At 62.5% G+C, this 14,838-nt stretch overlaps 1 long non-coding RNA gene across 1 annotated transcript; it reads left to right on the top strand.

The window, feature by feature from the left end:
- Positions 1-315: 315 nt before the first annotated feature.
- Positions 316-8,559, top strand: LOC115521963. Its single transcript, XR_003971218.1, has 2 exons — positions 316-780; positions 7,723-8,559. It is a non-coding gene; the product is annotated as an uncharacterized LOC115521963 (long non-coding RNA).
- Positions 8,560-14,838: the final 6,279 nt, after the last annotated feature.

Raw genomic sequence — 14,838 nt, 5'->3', positions numbered from 1 at the left:
CGGCGGCGCGACCCCCGCCCCCCACCCCGGGCCGGGCCACCTTCGGGGAAGGGGCCTCTCGCGGCCCAGGTGCGTCGCGGGCGGAAAAGGCCGGCGGAGCAGGTGGCAGGGAGCGGCCGGCCGGGCGGCCCTCCGACGCGGGGGGCCGGGCGGGATGTCCGGGCCAGGGGCCTGGTGGGGACAGTGAGAACTCCTCATTCGAGGGTGTCTGGGATTCGAGAATGAAATGGGGGTGGGGGGCTGGGGGGGAAGGAGGCGCTGACCCCGGCCCTTCCTCGGGCGGGAGCTCTGCCAGGCTGCAGGACCGGGAGCCGTCCCAGAGTCCGCCCGAGCAGGGCAGAGGCCGAGCCTCGGATGCGGGTCTCCGCTGCGGCGGGTGGGCTCTCGGCCAGCCGCTCCCCATTTGTTGTGCAGCGAGGCCGGGGGCGCCTCCGCCGAGACCTGCGTTCCGAGCCTCACGGAAGAGAGGTGAACTCGCCGCGGTGGAACAGCTAACACCGAGACCCTGGGGTCCTAGCAGAGGCCCTCCGGTGGCCCGTGCCACCCCGGGCGGGCGAGCTCAACGGAGCAGGGCTTGGCAGGGGCAGAGGCGGGGATGAGCTGGGCCTCTGCGCCCCCGCGGCCCACAGCTGCCTCCCTGTCTGAATTCCAATGCCCACTGAGCTCCCCGGGCTTCGGGGTGCCCTGTCTCGAGCCCCGCTTGCTGCCCCAGGCGGAGAAGGCACTCTCTTCCCTGCTCTGTTTCTCGCTGAAGGCAGCCTCTGCTGTTTCCGGCCGCAGGTGAGTGTTGCCCCTCTGGGCGCCGCGGGGACCTCACCGGCAGCCGGGTCCCCTTGCCTGCAGTCCGTCCCAGGGCCTGTCGCCCCCACCCCACACTCTCTCTGTCCCCACGGGCTGGGTGGAGAACTGCCGGGGTCGGGGGGGGGTGGGGGGGGGTCCCTGGCCTGGCTGCCAGGCTCTGGGATCATGATGGGTGGTCCCCATGGGGGACTGGGGCCTTGCCGCAGCCCCTAGCAGGCTCCTAGCCCACTTCAGTCCCAGGGTAGGGGGTCACCCGGAGGGGAAGGAGGGCACCTGGAGCCCAGAGCTGGGAGCTATTCTATAACCCAGCCGAGGCGGCTCCAGCCCATGGACCTGACCTGTCTGGTGCCGCTGGCCAAAGAGGACACGAGGTCACCCTCAGACCTCAGCACCCCAGGACCCCCTTTCCGCAGGCCTGGAGCCCCCTTGTAAAGTTGGTGCCCAGGCCTGCGAAGCGCTCTCACCTGCAGTTCTTCCCCCCACCTCCATCCCCCACTCCCAGGGCAGCCCAGGCCTCCTTCTCCCCTGCCCTGGAGGTGGCCAGCAGGCTCCAAGGTTAGGAAGGCCCAGCCTCCTTCTTGGGGCACCCCAGCTCACTCTGGCCATCTAGCTCAGCTCAGAAGGTGATTAAAATCTTCTGGGCCATGATGCTCTCTCGACTCTGGGGCTGTTCCCCCTTCCAGGGTCTGGGGACGGAGGACATGAGCTGCCTCTTCCCTGCCCTCCTCCAGGGCCCTGGGCTGGGGGTGGGGGTAGGGGCCGCAGCTCGGGGCCTGCCTGGGGAGAAGGAAGTAGGGGTCAGGAATGGCCAGGAGAGAGCCTAGCTGCTGGCACCCCCTGGTGCAGAGCGCTGGCTCCCATCCCCCAAGGGTTCTGCCTGGGCCGACCATCCTCAAGGCCATGGCCCTGGCCTGGCCGGGCCCTGCCCCCGCGTGGCCAGATTTAGAACCGAGAACAGGTCAGGCTTTGTAGAGTCCTGCAGAGAGAAAGGGCGAAGAAGGGGGGCTCAGAGGCCAGGCCAGATCCTAGCCCTGCCCTGCAGACATTTGGGGACGTGGGGGAACAGGTATGGGCCGGCGGGGGCCACTAGAAGAGGGGCAGTTTTCATTTTGTGGACACTAAACAGTCGGAGGGCAGTTTTCAAGGCAAGCCAAGCCAAGCGTCGGGGACTCCCGTGACCGAGGCCGGGCACAGGGGACACGCACTGTAACGCGGGCTTCAGCCGTGGGCCAAGGGGCCCAATGGTCAGAGGCTGGTGACCTGCGGGCAACAGGGACACCCTTCAGGACCCGGCTTTGTTGCTGGGGTCCGGGGTCCTTGATAGAGGACTTTTCCCACCAGTCTTTGCCACAGCCTGAAGTCCGGCTTTAGCCAGGAGCTCTGCCCACCAGGGCCTTTCCAACAAGCAGGGAGGTAGGTGTAGCTGGAAACCCAGGATCAGATGCACTCTTTCAGGAAAGGGCCCGATTTGAGAGGGTGAGCAAGCCAGTCCTCAGTGCTGTCTTAAGCAGCGAGCAGGGGGGGTCCCCAACTCCGGGACGCCCCGAGAAGCCCAGGAGTGCCTCTCGTGTGCTCCCAGGGTTCACTCTGTCCTCAACTAGAGGGTCCCTTTGCTTGGCTAGGACCCGTGCCTCGTGCTAGCTCTTAAGGCCCGACTGCCGGAGAGCTCTGCGTTGTGATGTGTGTGCGTCTGGAGTGCAGGGCCCTGGCCTCCTAGCCGGCACCCAGCCACCCGCCCAGGCCCTCGGGGCCCCAGGGAGCCCCACTGGGGCTGGGAGGCAGGACCGGGCAGGTGGATGGGCCCTGATTCTCACTGCTTCCCCCCTCCCTGTTTCTCTCTGCGCTCCTGAAACTTGGCCCTGGGCTTTCAGGCACTCGGCCTTCGGGGCTCAGTTGGATTCCCGGTCAGGTTTTGACCTCCAGTTCCTGCTCAGAAAAGCTCTGAGTCGCTTAACAGAATAAAAGCACGTCTCCCTCAGTTTACATACGGAACTGCCCCCGAAGGGTCCAGACCACCAGTCCTTGCCCCACCCCCATCACGGGAACACTGAATCAGGCTGAGATGAGGGTCTCCCTCTCTGGGCACATCCTCCTGCCCCACATGGGGTGGAGACGTCTCCCAGACTTGAGCGGCAGAGGGCTCGGAGACCACTGGGATGCTGGAGGACCATCTGGTTTGATTCCCACTCTAGAGAAAACGGAGGTGGCACCCAGCAGGGGACTCAGCGGAGACCCTACGCAGAAGCCCGTCCAGTGCGGGGCCCAGAGCTAGCTGGAGCCTTTGGTCTAGGATGCCGGGGCTGTGGGGCACAGCCTCCGCGGTGTTTGTCCTCCTCCTGGTGCCTCAGCTCCGGCCGGGGCCACAGGAGCCTCCCAAAACTCTGGGGTTAATGTTTCAGGCCCCCTTTTGCCCTTCACCCCACCCCGAGGCCAGGGACACCAGCTGTGAGCCGGCCAATTTTAGGGGACAGAGGACGCAGGCCCTGATCTCTGGCCCGGCAAGTTCGCCCCGGAGTGGCAGGGCTGTTCCCTACGCGGCTCTCAGCGCAGGTCTCCCAGCGCACAGGCGGCCCCTTCTCTGGACTGGGTCCTGACTGTGTTGGGGCGCTGGCGGCCAGCGCTTCCCAGGAACGGAGCCGTGTACTCGATTTCCAACAAACCCCAGGTATTTGGAAGCCTACTTCCTCCCGAGGCAGGAGCACTGGGTCCCTTGCGGTCGGGCAGCCTCTTTGGTGGGTCCTGGGAGATTTCGCTGCCCTGGCTGGGACACCTATCCCTCAGGGGCACAGGCGCAGGCGTCTGCGCATTTGCGGGGCGTAATCAGAAATTCGTCTTGTTTTGTTTTGTTTTTCATGCAAGAGATTGCAGCTGTGGGCCTAAACTCCCCAGCTGAGCTCCCTGGGGCGGAGCTCGGTCCCGGGACCCCTGGCCCAAACGGGCTCTCTCCCGGGAGCGCAGGAAGCCCCCAGACGCGGCTTCCTCCGCGGCGCGCACAGGGGGCCCGGCCGAGCGGCGGGTAAGCGGCCAGGCTCCCGCAGCTGCGCGCGGACTCCGGCCACCGCCGCGCGAGCCACAAACGGAATCGGCTTCCCTCGCCGTTTCTCTCCATCCCAGACCTTTCAAGATCCGCCAACAAATGTGGTTGCGGGTTCGCGCCGATCCCGAGCCCTGCGCTCACCCCGCGCCGCTTGGAGCGGGGACTTGGCGCCGCGCTCACCCCCGGGGCCGCCCGCCTGCGCGCCGGGAGCAGCTTCGTGCCACCGAGCGCTCGTGCCCAGCAGCGCCCAGAGCTCCGCGCGGCGGAGGTGGCGCGGCGGTCCCGCAGAACGCTGCCCGCGTGGACGCCGCCGCCTCCTCTTGCTCCCGGTTCCGGCCGAGCTCCGGCAGGGCCCGGGGAGCAACGAAAACCGCGAGCCGAGTCGCTTTCCCGGAGGCGGAACCCCGGGAACCTCTGGGTGGGTGGGCGCCCGCCCGCCCTCCGCTTCCCCCAAAGCCCCAGAGGCAAGGACAGTGACGCAGCGGCCGGATAACTGAGCAGACTCCCCAGGTCAGCTTGCGCCCCTTCACCTGTCGGCTTGCAAAGCCCCCTCCTCTCCGTCCTCTCCGCCCTGGTCCCCGCCCCCACAACAAGGACCCTCTTAGTTTGGAAACCAAATGTCGCCTTTGCTCCTGCCGGCTCAACCCACCAGAGCTGTAACCTTGGAAAAGCTGCGATGGGTTGCTTCTTCCCGCCTCAGTTTCCCCATTTGTGAAGTGGGGCCAAATCCTGGGCCCCTCCCACAGGTTTATGTGGGGCAGGTTGGAGAACTGATGGATGGAGCCCCCAGGCGGGGCTTGTGCACGCAGCCCACCCCTTGGGGCGCGTTTGCGCCAGGAGGCTCAGAGCTGGTGCCCAGGAGCCCCGGGTTGCCCTCGAGCAACTCTGGCCAGTCCTGCCTTGTGCGTCCCCAGCTGCGTCCCGGAACTGCCCTCCCCGGGGCTCCGTGCAGGTGGTGTGAAGGCCCAGCTCTGCGGCCGGAGTCTCCTCTCTGCCCCTGCCTGGGTTTTGCTCGCCCGACCGTTCTCTCGGGTTCCTCGGGGCCAGGGTGCAAGGAGGCTTAACACGCCAGGGTCCAGCTCTTCTGGTGGTACCACCAGCACCCCAGGCCCCGCAGAGGGAGGGTCCTGGGGCTGCCAGGGAGCGGAGACCGGCGACAGGGGCCCCGAGTCCCTGCTCAGTTCCCAAGGGGGACTACGCCCCCCCTCCCTCCTCCTCCCCTCGCTGCGGGTGCTGGGGAGATCCGGTGCGGCCAGAGCCGGAGTGTCCCGGCGGGCGCGTCGGGGCGGGACCCTTAGGGCGTGTCCCTGCGGTGCTCTTCCCCGCTGAGTGGTGTCCGAGGGGCTGGGGCTGGGGAACCAAGGGGAGGGGGCATGGCCTGAGCCAAACTTCCAGACCACGCACTGCTCTGGGCAGGACTGCCGCCGCCGGGGGAGCTGAGGAGGGGAACTGGGGCGACCGAGAAATGCTCAGGGGGACACTCCCTCCCCTACACCCCTTTGCTACTTCTAAACCCGTAATGGGGGCGGGAGGGGGTGGCTGGTGGAGACCAGGACCGCCTCTGGGGAAGGCAAAAATTGACCTCCCCTGCTGAGGACCCGGGAGGTGGAAGGAATCAGTCATGAGTCCTCCCTCCCAGGACAGAGCCTCCTGCCCTTGCCCCGCGTGCTGGTGCCCTGACGCGGGGCTCTGGAAGGGAGCACGACCCATGCCTGTCTCTGCTCTGGTGCCTGAAGCACAGGGCCTGCTGCTGTCCAGCTCCACTCCCCGCCCCCCCCCACCCTCCCCCTGCATCCCACCCCACCCCTGTCCTTGCCTCCTGCCTTCTGGAGGGAGCTCCCACGAAGGAAGGGGGCCAGCCCCATGCCCCCTGCAGCCCAGGCAAGTCCACAGACCCCCCTGGCCTGGGGCAGGGTCCTGGCCTTGAATGGCTCCCCATTCATGGGACAGACTCCTGCCCCCACCCCTCCAGAACAGCAGAAGTGTAGGGTGAGGGGAGCCGAGAGAGCCCAGTGGAGGGTGAAGGCAGGAAGAGCCTTAGCAGAGTCAGACCCCACTCCCTCTGGGACCCTGAGTCTGTCCCCCAGCTTCCTGGGCACCCCAGTTTCCTAATGTGTAATTTGGGGGCCACCGAGCGGGGGGTATTGTGGAGAGAGCTGCACGCAGACCCCACTGGCCCCTCCGGGTTGTGGCAGCTGTCATCAGCAGGGATCTCTGCGCCCTCTGACCCCTCAGGTCTGTCTCTAGGGACTCTGAGCTGGAGTCATGGAGAGGAGCTGCTCACTGGCTGGCCGGACCCGGAGGGCCAGTGGGCCAGGCCAGGGCTCCTGGGAGGCTCGGGGCGCACGGAATCCCCAGGTCTCAATGGGCTCCCAGAGTCAGGCCCCGCCCTCTGGCCCCGGACCTGCCCTGGTCTTCTCACGGGTGCACCCCTGCCCTCCGTGAGGCCAAGGCTCTGGGACCAAGCTGCAGACCTAGCATTCACTCGCTCACTCATTCGTTCATTCGCTGACGTGGCCAGAGGCCCCCAGAAGGCGGAGTGCTCCTGGAACTTACCAGGTGCTGTTTGCCCCTGCAGCCTCCAGGGCGGCTCAACAAAGCCCCAGGGTTATCTCCAGCTCGCGTGGGGCTCAGTGAGTGAAAGAACGAGTTGCGAATGAATGAAAAGCACCGAGTGTGAGTGCGAAGAAAGTGGCTCTGAGATCTGATTTCGGTCCAGAGGCCCAAGGGGACGAGGGGCAACCTTACCAGACGTCACCCGTTCTGAGTGCTGGAGGCCGCGTGCCCTGTCCTGCACCTGTCCCGACTCGCACAGGCCGCCAATGCCGGGCCCACATGACAGGGACACGGCAGTGAACAAGCACCCGGTCCCCTGCTGCATCGTGTGTGGGAAAGGAAGCCAGCTTGCTCGAGGTGGGGGGGGGGGGGGCTCCGTGGGATGATGGGGGCAGGGGGTGACGGCGGCAAGAGAGAAACTGGCCCCATGGCGGTCCCTGGCTTGCCGTGACGGAGCGCGGGCGGTGCCGGGGCTCCTGGGCCAGGCCGTCGCGTGACCCTCGCGACAACACGGCAGGAACTGCAATTGTTCGCACCTTACGGACGGGAGACCCGCGCTGGGAGGCGCAGGGGCTCGTCAGAGGGGCAGGAGAGCAGGGTTCATCTGCCTGACCGCTGAGCCTATGGTGCTGGTCGCCAGGGTGGGCACGTGAGAGGCGCTGCTTGCAGAGGGGTCTCTGTCTGGGACCCTTTCTGGGATTCCTTGTGGTGCCCGGGATGTGAACCCCAGAGGGTGCGCTGGCACGACGGTCACCCGCCTGCTCCTGGCGGTGGCCAATGCATTTATTTGTGGGCGTCCCGAGAGACGGAGCCGTTTGTGGTACGTGTTTCCCCAGAGTCCGGTTCCCACTGGGGAGTCAGGGTCCCCCTTTCCTTCCCAACACCCGCCCCTGGGGCCGTTCCGCGGCGGCCCCCGTGGGCCAGGCCCCGCACCCCAGCCGGTGGCTTTGGGGACTCCGCGTGGGGCTGACGTGCCCAACTAGTCATGCTCTGTATCTGGGCCTCCGCGGATGTATTTCCAATCGTAAAATGTGTCGTTCAAAAAACATATGTGTCAGTGGAGTCCTCGCTGAGCCTGGACCACATGGGACATAGTTGTTCTAATAAACACGAATGGGCCAGTGTTCACATTAGAGAGGGAACAGTTTCTCGTGGAAAGGCGGTGCTTTTAACAGAGGCTAATTAATAAACAGCGGGTAATTGTTCGTGGCACATTGTGGCAGAGAGTAATTTTCGTTTCAGAGGGTAGAAGGGCCAAACCCCCCTCCCCCCTCAGCCCTTCTGTGTAATAACCACCTTGGCTTCACCTCTGCCTTGAATTTTTACAGCTGGAGCTGTTTACCATCTTCCAACTCTCACGAAGAAAGGAAAAACTATCACTTAGAGCCATTGAAAACTCAGCATCGTACGTGGATTTCTTCACGTAAATAAATCACACGAAGCGAGACTCGTGTTCTCCGAGTGACGTCATCCGCTGAAGGCCGCCTCCCCCGTCAGATCAGCGTTGGGTGCTTTCCTCCTCGTGCGGGCGCCCTTTCCGCAAGACCTGGGTCAGCCCGGCACGACCGGGTCCAGAGGGCGAAAACAGTTCCAACTTCACAGACTGCTCGGAAGCTTTGCTTTGGAACCATAGGTTCTGAGGTTGAAAGGCCGTGAACGCGTCCAGAAGAAACGTGTGCAGCGCCCAGCGGGAGGTGAAGGCCCTTTGGGTCCTTCCGGAGCCGACGGTGACGCTGGCTGCGGCGTCATCCCCTTGAAATGAACGAGGAACCGGAAAATCACCGGGAAGGCGTCCAGGAGATGTGGCGCATTTGGCCACGAGAAGGGACAAAGTCCTGACACGTGCCACAACGCGTGTGACCTCGGAAACATTATTCTCGGTGAAAGAAACTAGTCACGAGGCCACGTGTCGTCTGGGTCCATTTACAAGAAGTGTCTAGGACAGGAAAGTCCGCAGAGACAGAAGGTGGGGGGGTGGCTGACAGGGGCTGGGGGAGGAGTGGGGGGGGGTGACTGTTGACGGACGTGGGTCTCCTTCTGCTGGGTGAGGACCGTGTTCTGGAACCAGCTGGCTGTACTCAATGCTATCACACCGTTCCCTGTAAGACGGTAAATGTTACGCTGTGTGGACTGGATCTCAATACATCCGTTATTTTGCAAAGTCACCGCTGAGCGTGCATGTTTCAAACCTCCGCGCCCATCTCGAAACCCTTGTTAAATTCGGGACCGAGCACACAGCAGGCAGGGCGGGTGACGGGGGTGTGCTCCCCGTGAAGGGATCCGCGAGCGCTGGCCCGGCACCTCGGTGAAGCCCAAAGCCACGGCCCCTTTCCTCGGGGCTGGCTGTGTGGCCCCCTCCCCTCAGTCTGTCTCCTTCCCACCAGCCCGGAGGGAACCCCTACCCGGCATTTTGCGTTAACCATCTCCTTGCCTCAGTTTACAGCGTCTTCACCCAACACAGGTGCAGAGTCGACCTGCAGAGTCCGTTTAGAACGAAAATGAGTGAGACGCATTAAAGTCACCATAAAAGGGCAGGGGAGGCGTGATCCGTCCACACCACGGATTATCGTTTGGTCACTGAAAAGGGCACTGACGTAGCTATGACACGATGAACCTTGCAGACGTGATGCGCGGCACGAGAAGCCGGTCGCAAAAAGCCACGGGTCCTACGACTCTATATGACGTGCCCAGAGGGGCGCCCGGGTGGGTCAGTCGGTTAAGCATCCGACTCTCGATTTGGGCTCAGGTCATGATCTCACGGTTTCGGGAGATCGAGCCCTGTGTCGGGATCGGTGCTGACGGCACGGAGCCTGCTTGGGATTCTCTCTCTCCCTCTCCCTCTCCCTCTCCCTCTCCCTCTCCCTCTCCCTCTCTCTCTCTCTCCGCCCCTCTTCCCACCCACCCCTCAAAATAAATAAATAAACGTATTATACGAAGTCTCCAGAATAGGCAAACCTGTAGAAACAGAGAACAGGTTGCCGGTCGCCAAGCTGCGGAAGGAAAGGCAGTGGCGTCGCGGGCGGGTGAAGGTCTCAAGGGACGAGCCAGACCCGAGTCTTAAGATCCTCAGTTGGAAGCCGGGGGGAAATAAAGCTGACCATTCATGGCCCCGGCCCTTCTGTTAATTCAAGCAGCCCACATTCACCGCACGCCTAGTGTGTGCTGGTGTGGCCAGAGGCCCGTAGATGTAGCCGTGACCGAAACAGGTAAAAGGCGTCCTCGCCGTGGAGCTCGTGTTCCCATGAGGAAGGCAGCAGAAGCAGGCTGAGACCCTGCCCAGCAGGTTCAAAGTCTCTGTGCGACGTGGGGGATAATCGAGGAGGGAAATGAGGAGACGAGCCGAGACACGAGAGAGTCAGAAGGGAACACTGTGAGTGTCTAGGGAACAGCGTTTGGGCAGAGGGAACAGCCAGTGCTGAGGCCCTGAGGCACAAGTGGTCAAAGTGGCTGGAACACAAGGATGGAGGGAGGAGATCAGTGCGGGGGCGCGGAGGGCAGGGGCGAGGCGGTGCAGGCCAAGGCTACAGATGGGGTTAAGACTTTTAATCAGTCTCCCTTTCTCCCTTTCTCAAGGTTGGTTGTCCTGTATTCGTCTGTGGGCTCAACGTAATCACAAGGGACCTTAAAGTGGTGAAGGGAGGCAGAAGGATTCAACCGGCTTTGAATGTGGAAGGGGGCCCCGAGCTAAGGAACGTGGGTGGGCTTCTGACGCTGGTTCTAGACCGTCCCCGGAGGGAGGCACGCCTGCCGATACCTCGGTTTTCGCCTGGCGTGACCCCTTTCAGACCTCCCATCCGCAGAACCACAAAATGACAAAGGGCGCCGTGTCGGGCCACTGAATTTATGGGATTTTGTTGCAGCGGCCACAGGAAATTCGCAGGGGCAGGAGGGGAGGCGGGAAGTTCACACGTGGTCAGGACAAGGCGAGGGACCGTGACCGAAAGGGTGCTGGCACACCCGGCCCCTTAGTCACTCTACTCGGGTAGGGACTGGGAGTCCTCAACATCTGCCTGCAGCCGTGGCCCTGGGGCTGCTGCCCCTACTGTCCCCGGGGGGCATCCGCTGGGCTCTCGCTTCCCCGGCACCCACATCGTCGTGGCCTACTTTCTCATTAAAAAAATTTGGGGGGGGGTAGCGCCTGGGTGGCTCAGTCGGTTAAACATCCGACTTCGGCCCAGGTCATGGTCTCACGATCCGTGTGTTCGAGCCCTGAGTCAGTCTCTGTGCTGACAGCTCAGAGCCTGGAGCCCGTTTCGGATTCTGTGTCTCCCTCTCTCTGACCCTCCCCCGTTCATGCTGTGTCTCTCTCTGTCTCAAAAATAAACGTTTAAAAAAATAAAAAAAAATTTTTTAATGTTTATTTATTTTTGAGAGAGGGAGAGAGAGAGACAGAGCATGAACGGGGGAGGGGCAGAGAGAGAGGGAGACACAGAATCCGAAGCAGGCTCCAGTCTCTGAGCTGTCAGCACAGAGCCCGACGGGGGCTCGAACCCACGAACCGTGAGATCATGACCTGAGCCGAAGTCGGACGCTCAACCGACTGAGCCACCCGGGTGCCCCTATTTTCTCATTTTCCTGGGGCACATCCTCTAGGAACTCCCGATAGACTGGGAGGTACATCTTTTAGGACCTGCATGTCTGAAAATGCCTTCATTCTCCCTCCACACGAGTGAAAGCCTGGCCGGGCGTGGAATTCGAGCTTGGAGATGCTCGTCATGCAGAATTGTAAGATTATCTTCTTGCTTCCGGAGGAGCTGTGGAAAAGCGAGGACACTCTGTCCCCTTGTGCTTTGGGTACAACGTGCTTTCTCTTTCTGGGAATCTCATAGAGCCTTCTCTTTGTCCCAAGTGTCCCACTCGGTGGAGCATCAGACCAATGTGTGCTGGGATGTTGGGGTGCTGGGATGTTGGGGTGCTGGGGCTCTGGAGTGCTGGGGTACTGGGACATTGGGGTGCTGGGATGTTGGGGTGCTGGGCTGTTGGGGCGCTGGGGCGCTGGAGTGCTGGGGTACTGGGACATTGGGGTGCTGGGATGTTGGGGTGCTGGGGCTCTGGAGTGCTGGGGTACTGGGACATTGGGGCGCTGGGATGTTGGGGTGCTGGGGCTCTGGGGTGCTGGGCTGTTGGGGCGCTGGGGCTCTGGAGTGCTGGGGTACTGGGACATTGGGGCGCTGGGATGTTGGGGTGCTGGGGCTCTGGGGTGCTGGGCTGTTGGGGCGCTGGGGCGCTGGAGTGCTGGGGTACTAGGACATTGGGGTGATGGGATGTTGGGGTGCTGGGGCTCTGGGGTGCTGGGCTGTTGGGGCCCTGGGGCGCTGGAGTGCTGGGGTACTGGGACATTGGGGCGCTGGGATGTTGGGGTGCTGGGCTGTTGGGGCGCTGAGGCGCTGGAGTGCTGGGGTACTGGGACATTGGGGTGCTGGGATGTTGGGGTGCTGGGGCTCTGGGGTGCTGGGCTGTTGGGGCGCTGGAGTGCTGGGGTACTGGGACATTGGGGTGATGGGATGTTGGGGTGCTGGGGCTCTGGGGTGCTGGGCTGCTGGGGCGCTGGAGTGCTGGGGTACTGGGACATTGGGGTGCTGGGATGTTGGGGTGCTGGGCTGTTGGGGCGCTGAGGCGCTGGAGTGCTGGGGTACTGGGACATTGGGGTGCTGGGATGTTGGGGTGCTGGGGCTCTGGAGTGCTGGGGTACTGGGACATTGGGGTGATGGGATGTTGGGGTGCTGGGGCTCTGGGGTGCTGGGCTGTTGGGGCGCTGGGGCTCTGGAGTGCTGGGGTACTGGGACATTGGGGTGATGGGATGTTGGGGTGCTGGGGCTCTGGGGTGCTGGGCTGTTGGGGTGCTGGGGCGCTGGAGTGCTGGGGTACTGGGACATTGGGGTGATGGGATGTTGGGGTGCTGGGGCTCTGGGGTGCTGGGGTACTGGGACATTGGGGTGCTGGGCTGTTGGGGCGCTGGGGCTCTGGAGTGCTGGGGTACTGGGACATTGGGGTGCTGGGATGTTGGGGTGCTGGGGCTCTGGGGTGCTGGGCTGTTGGGGCGCTGGAGTGCTGGGGTACTGGGACATTGGGGTGCTGGGGCACTGGGATGTTAGGGTGCTGGGGTGCTGGGATGTTGGGGTGCTGGGGCTTTAGGGATATTGGGACATTGGGGCACTGGGATGTTAGGGCTCTGGGGCTCTGGGATGTTGGGGCGCTTGGGCTCTGGGGTGCTGGGATGTTAGGGCTCTGGGGCTCTGGGATGTTGGGGTGCTTGGGCTCTGGGGTGCTGGGATGTTAGGGCGCTGGGGTGCTGGGATGTTGGGGTGCTGGGATGTTGGGGCACTGGGGCTCTGGGATGCTTGCATATTAGTGCACTGGGGCCCTGGGGCGCTGGGGCAATGTTATGTTGGGGTGCTGGGTCTCTGGGGTGCTGGGATGTCGGGGCGCTGGGGCTTGTCTGCTCTCCTCCAGGGGGGCTTCTTTCAAACTGGGAGCTTGCGTCCCTCAGTTCTGGGGAATTTCCGTGAAATCCCTCGTGGCGGATTTTCTGCCCTCTGTTACCTCCGCTCTTTGTTCTTGGAATCCGAAGGACACTAAGAAGTTTTCTTCTGTCCACGTGGTCTGTGTGTCCTCCAGCTGGCTTTGTTCTAGTCGTTTTAGTCTCTGCGAGTTCATCTTCCGTCACCGCTCTGATCTGAAGCGGGGGGCACAGAGCTGGTTGGAAGATGGAAGTAAGGGAGGGGCTCGTCACCCTTGGCGCTCATAGCGGGCTGATCCTGGCAGCACTCGATGTCAGCGTCTTCAGGGACGGGTCTGATGCCCAGGCAAGTTCTCCAGGGGCTGAGGGGGGGCCAGCCGGTACTCTGGGAGCCAAGTAGGGGTGTCTGCAGTCGGTGGTGGGTCACGGCTGCCTGCGTGCCAGGGCAGAGGCCTTTGGACTGTGGTCAACCTGGGGAGGGGAGGGAGGAGCGCGTCCAGGAATCCTCTCCCTCGCAGCTGCCTCTCGCGCCAACCTTCCCGCCCGCAGCCGTTCCTGCCCCCCAAGTCTCAAGCTTGCTTTTATGGCCAATCCTGGGTTTGGGGCGCTCTTTGTATTAAATCCGGTGAAAGTCGGGAGCCTGGGTGGCTCAGTGGGTTGAGCGTCCGACTCTCGATTTCGGCTCAGGTCATGATCCCAAGGTCGTGGGATCAAGCCCTGTGTCGGGCTCTGTGCTGAGTGTGCAGCCTGTTTAAGATTCTCTCTCCCTCCGTCTCTGTCCCTTTCCCCGGCTCATGCTGCCTGTCTCTGTCTGTAAAATAGAAGTGAAGTGAAGTGAAGTGAAGTGAAGTCAAATGAAATTAATCCTGTAGGTGCCCACCTTCCCTCTCTCGGTCCGGGGCCGTCTCTCCCTCTCGTCCATGAGCCAGGTGCCACGGGTCCCTCTGCAAGGGGGTCTTCAGAGATTTGCCGCTGCCCTGCCCTGCCCTGCCCTGTCCTCACCACTCCCATGGGTAGATGTCTTTTAAAGTCTCCTTTTTTGTGCGGTTGGAGTGGGCGTTGCAGAGTGGGGACGATAGGTGTGTTTAATCTGCTGTCTTCACCCGGAGTCTTTTGTGGCCATTTTTTTATTTCATTTTGTCCTTTTAGTTTTTGCGCGCTTATATTAGAAAGGCTGTGTCCACTTTAGATCCGGGTTTAACACCGTGTGGGCTCCACAGGCTCTGAGGTTTTCTGGGTCCTGACCTGTGAGTCCCCTGGAGCCCCCACCCCCTTGAGCCGTGTCCGTGGGGTCCATACGCGGACTGCTGTGCAGACAGTGAACCTGACGGTGTAGACACATGCGTGTTGCCACCACTGATATGACCCTGAAACGGGGGGGGGGGGGAGGGGCCTTTAGGAATACGAGTTGAAATATTAACAGGAGTCTAATGTGAGTGATGAGATTTCAGGGTTATATTATATTATATTATAACTCCTGGGGGGACAGGCTCTTCCTCTCGCACCTCTGCCTTCTCCCTCCTGACGCTGGCCTCCCTGAGCCCACGTGGGTCTGATCGGATTCCCCCTCATCCAGTGCCCCACTCATCACTACGTGGACAATTTGCTTTGTATTTGAGATTTTACTCACTTTTTACCTGAGGCTCAACCCTGAGGGCTGCTGGGGGCTGTAGTTGTTCCCAGGTCCTTGCCTTCCCTTTGTCCTGGACCCCAGGAGGACACAGGGGATGGGGCAGAACCCCATCCAATTGGGAGAACTGGGGGCTTTCGCTGAAGGCTTGAAGGCAGAGACTGGCCTCCATGCGCACCGTTAGAATTGGATCCGTTCCTCCAAAGATGGCTAGGCTGGCCAGGGTCCACGGGCTCCTGGCATTTCCTCTCAGGGAGACCCCTGGACCATAGGAGCCCGGCACCTGCCCCTTCGCTCAACCCCAGGCCAGCTCCTCAGGCTCAGGCAGGCTCCAGGGAAGGAGCTTCTCTGTGC

Source organism: Lynx canadensis, chromosome C1, assembly GCF_007474595.2.
Source record: "Lynx canadensis isolate LIC74 chromosome C1, mLynCan4.pri.v2, whole genome shotgun sequence".
In the NCBI taxonomy this organism is placed as follows: Eukaryota; Metazoa; Chordata; class Mammalia; order Carnivora; family Felidae; genus Lynx; species Lynx canadensis.
Note: the sequence above shows the minus strand (reverse complement) of the source record. Positions and strands in the feature narration are given on the sequence as shown.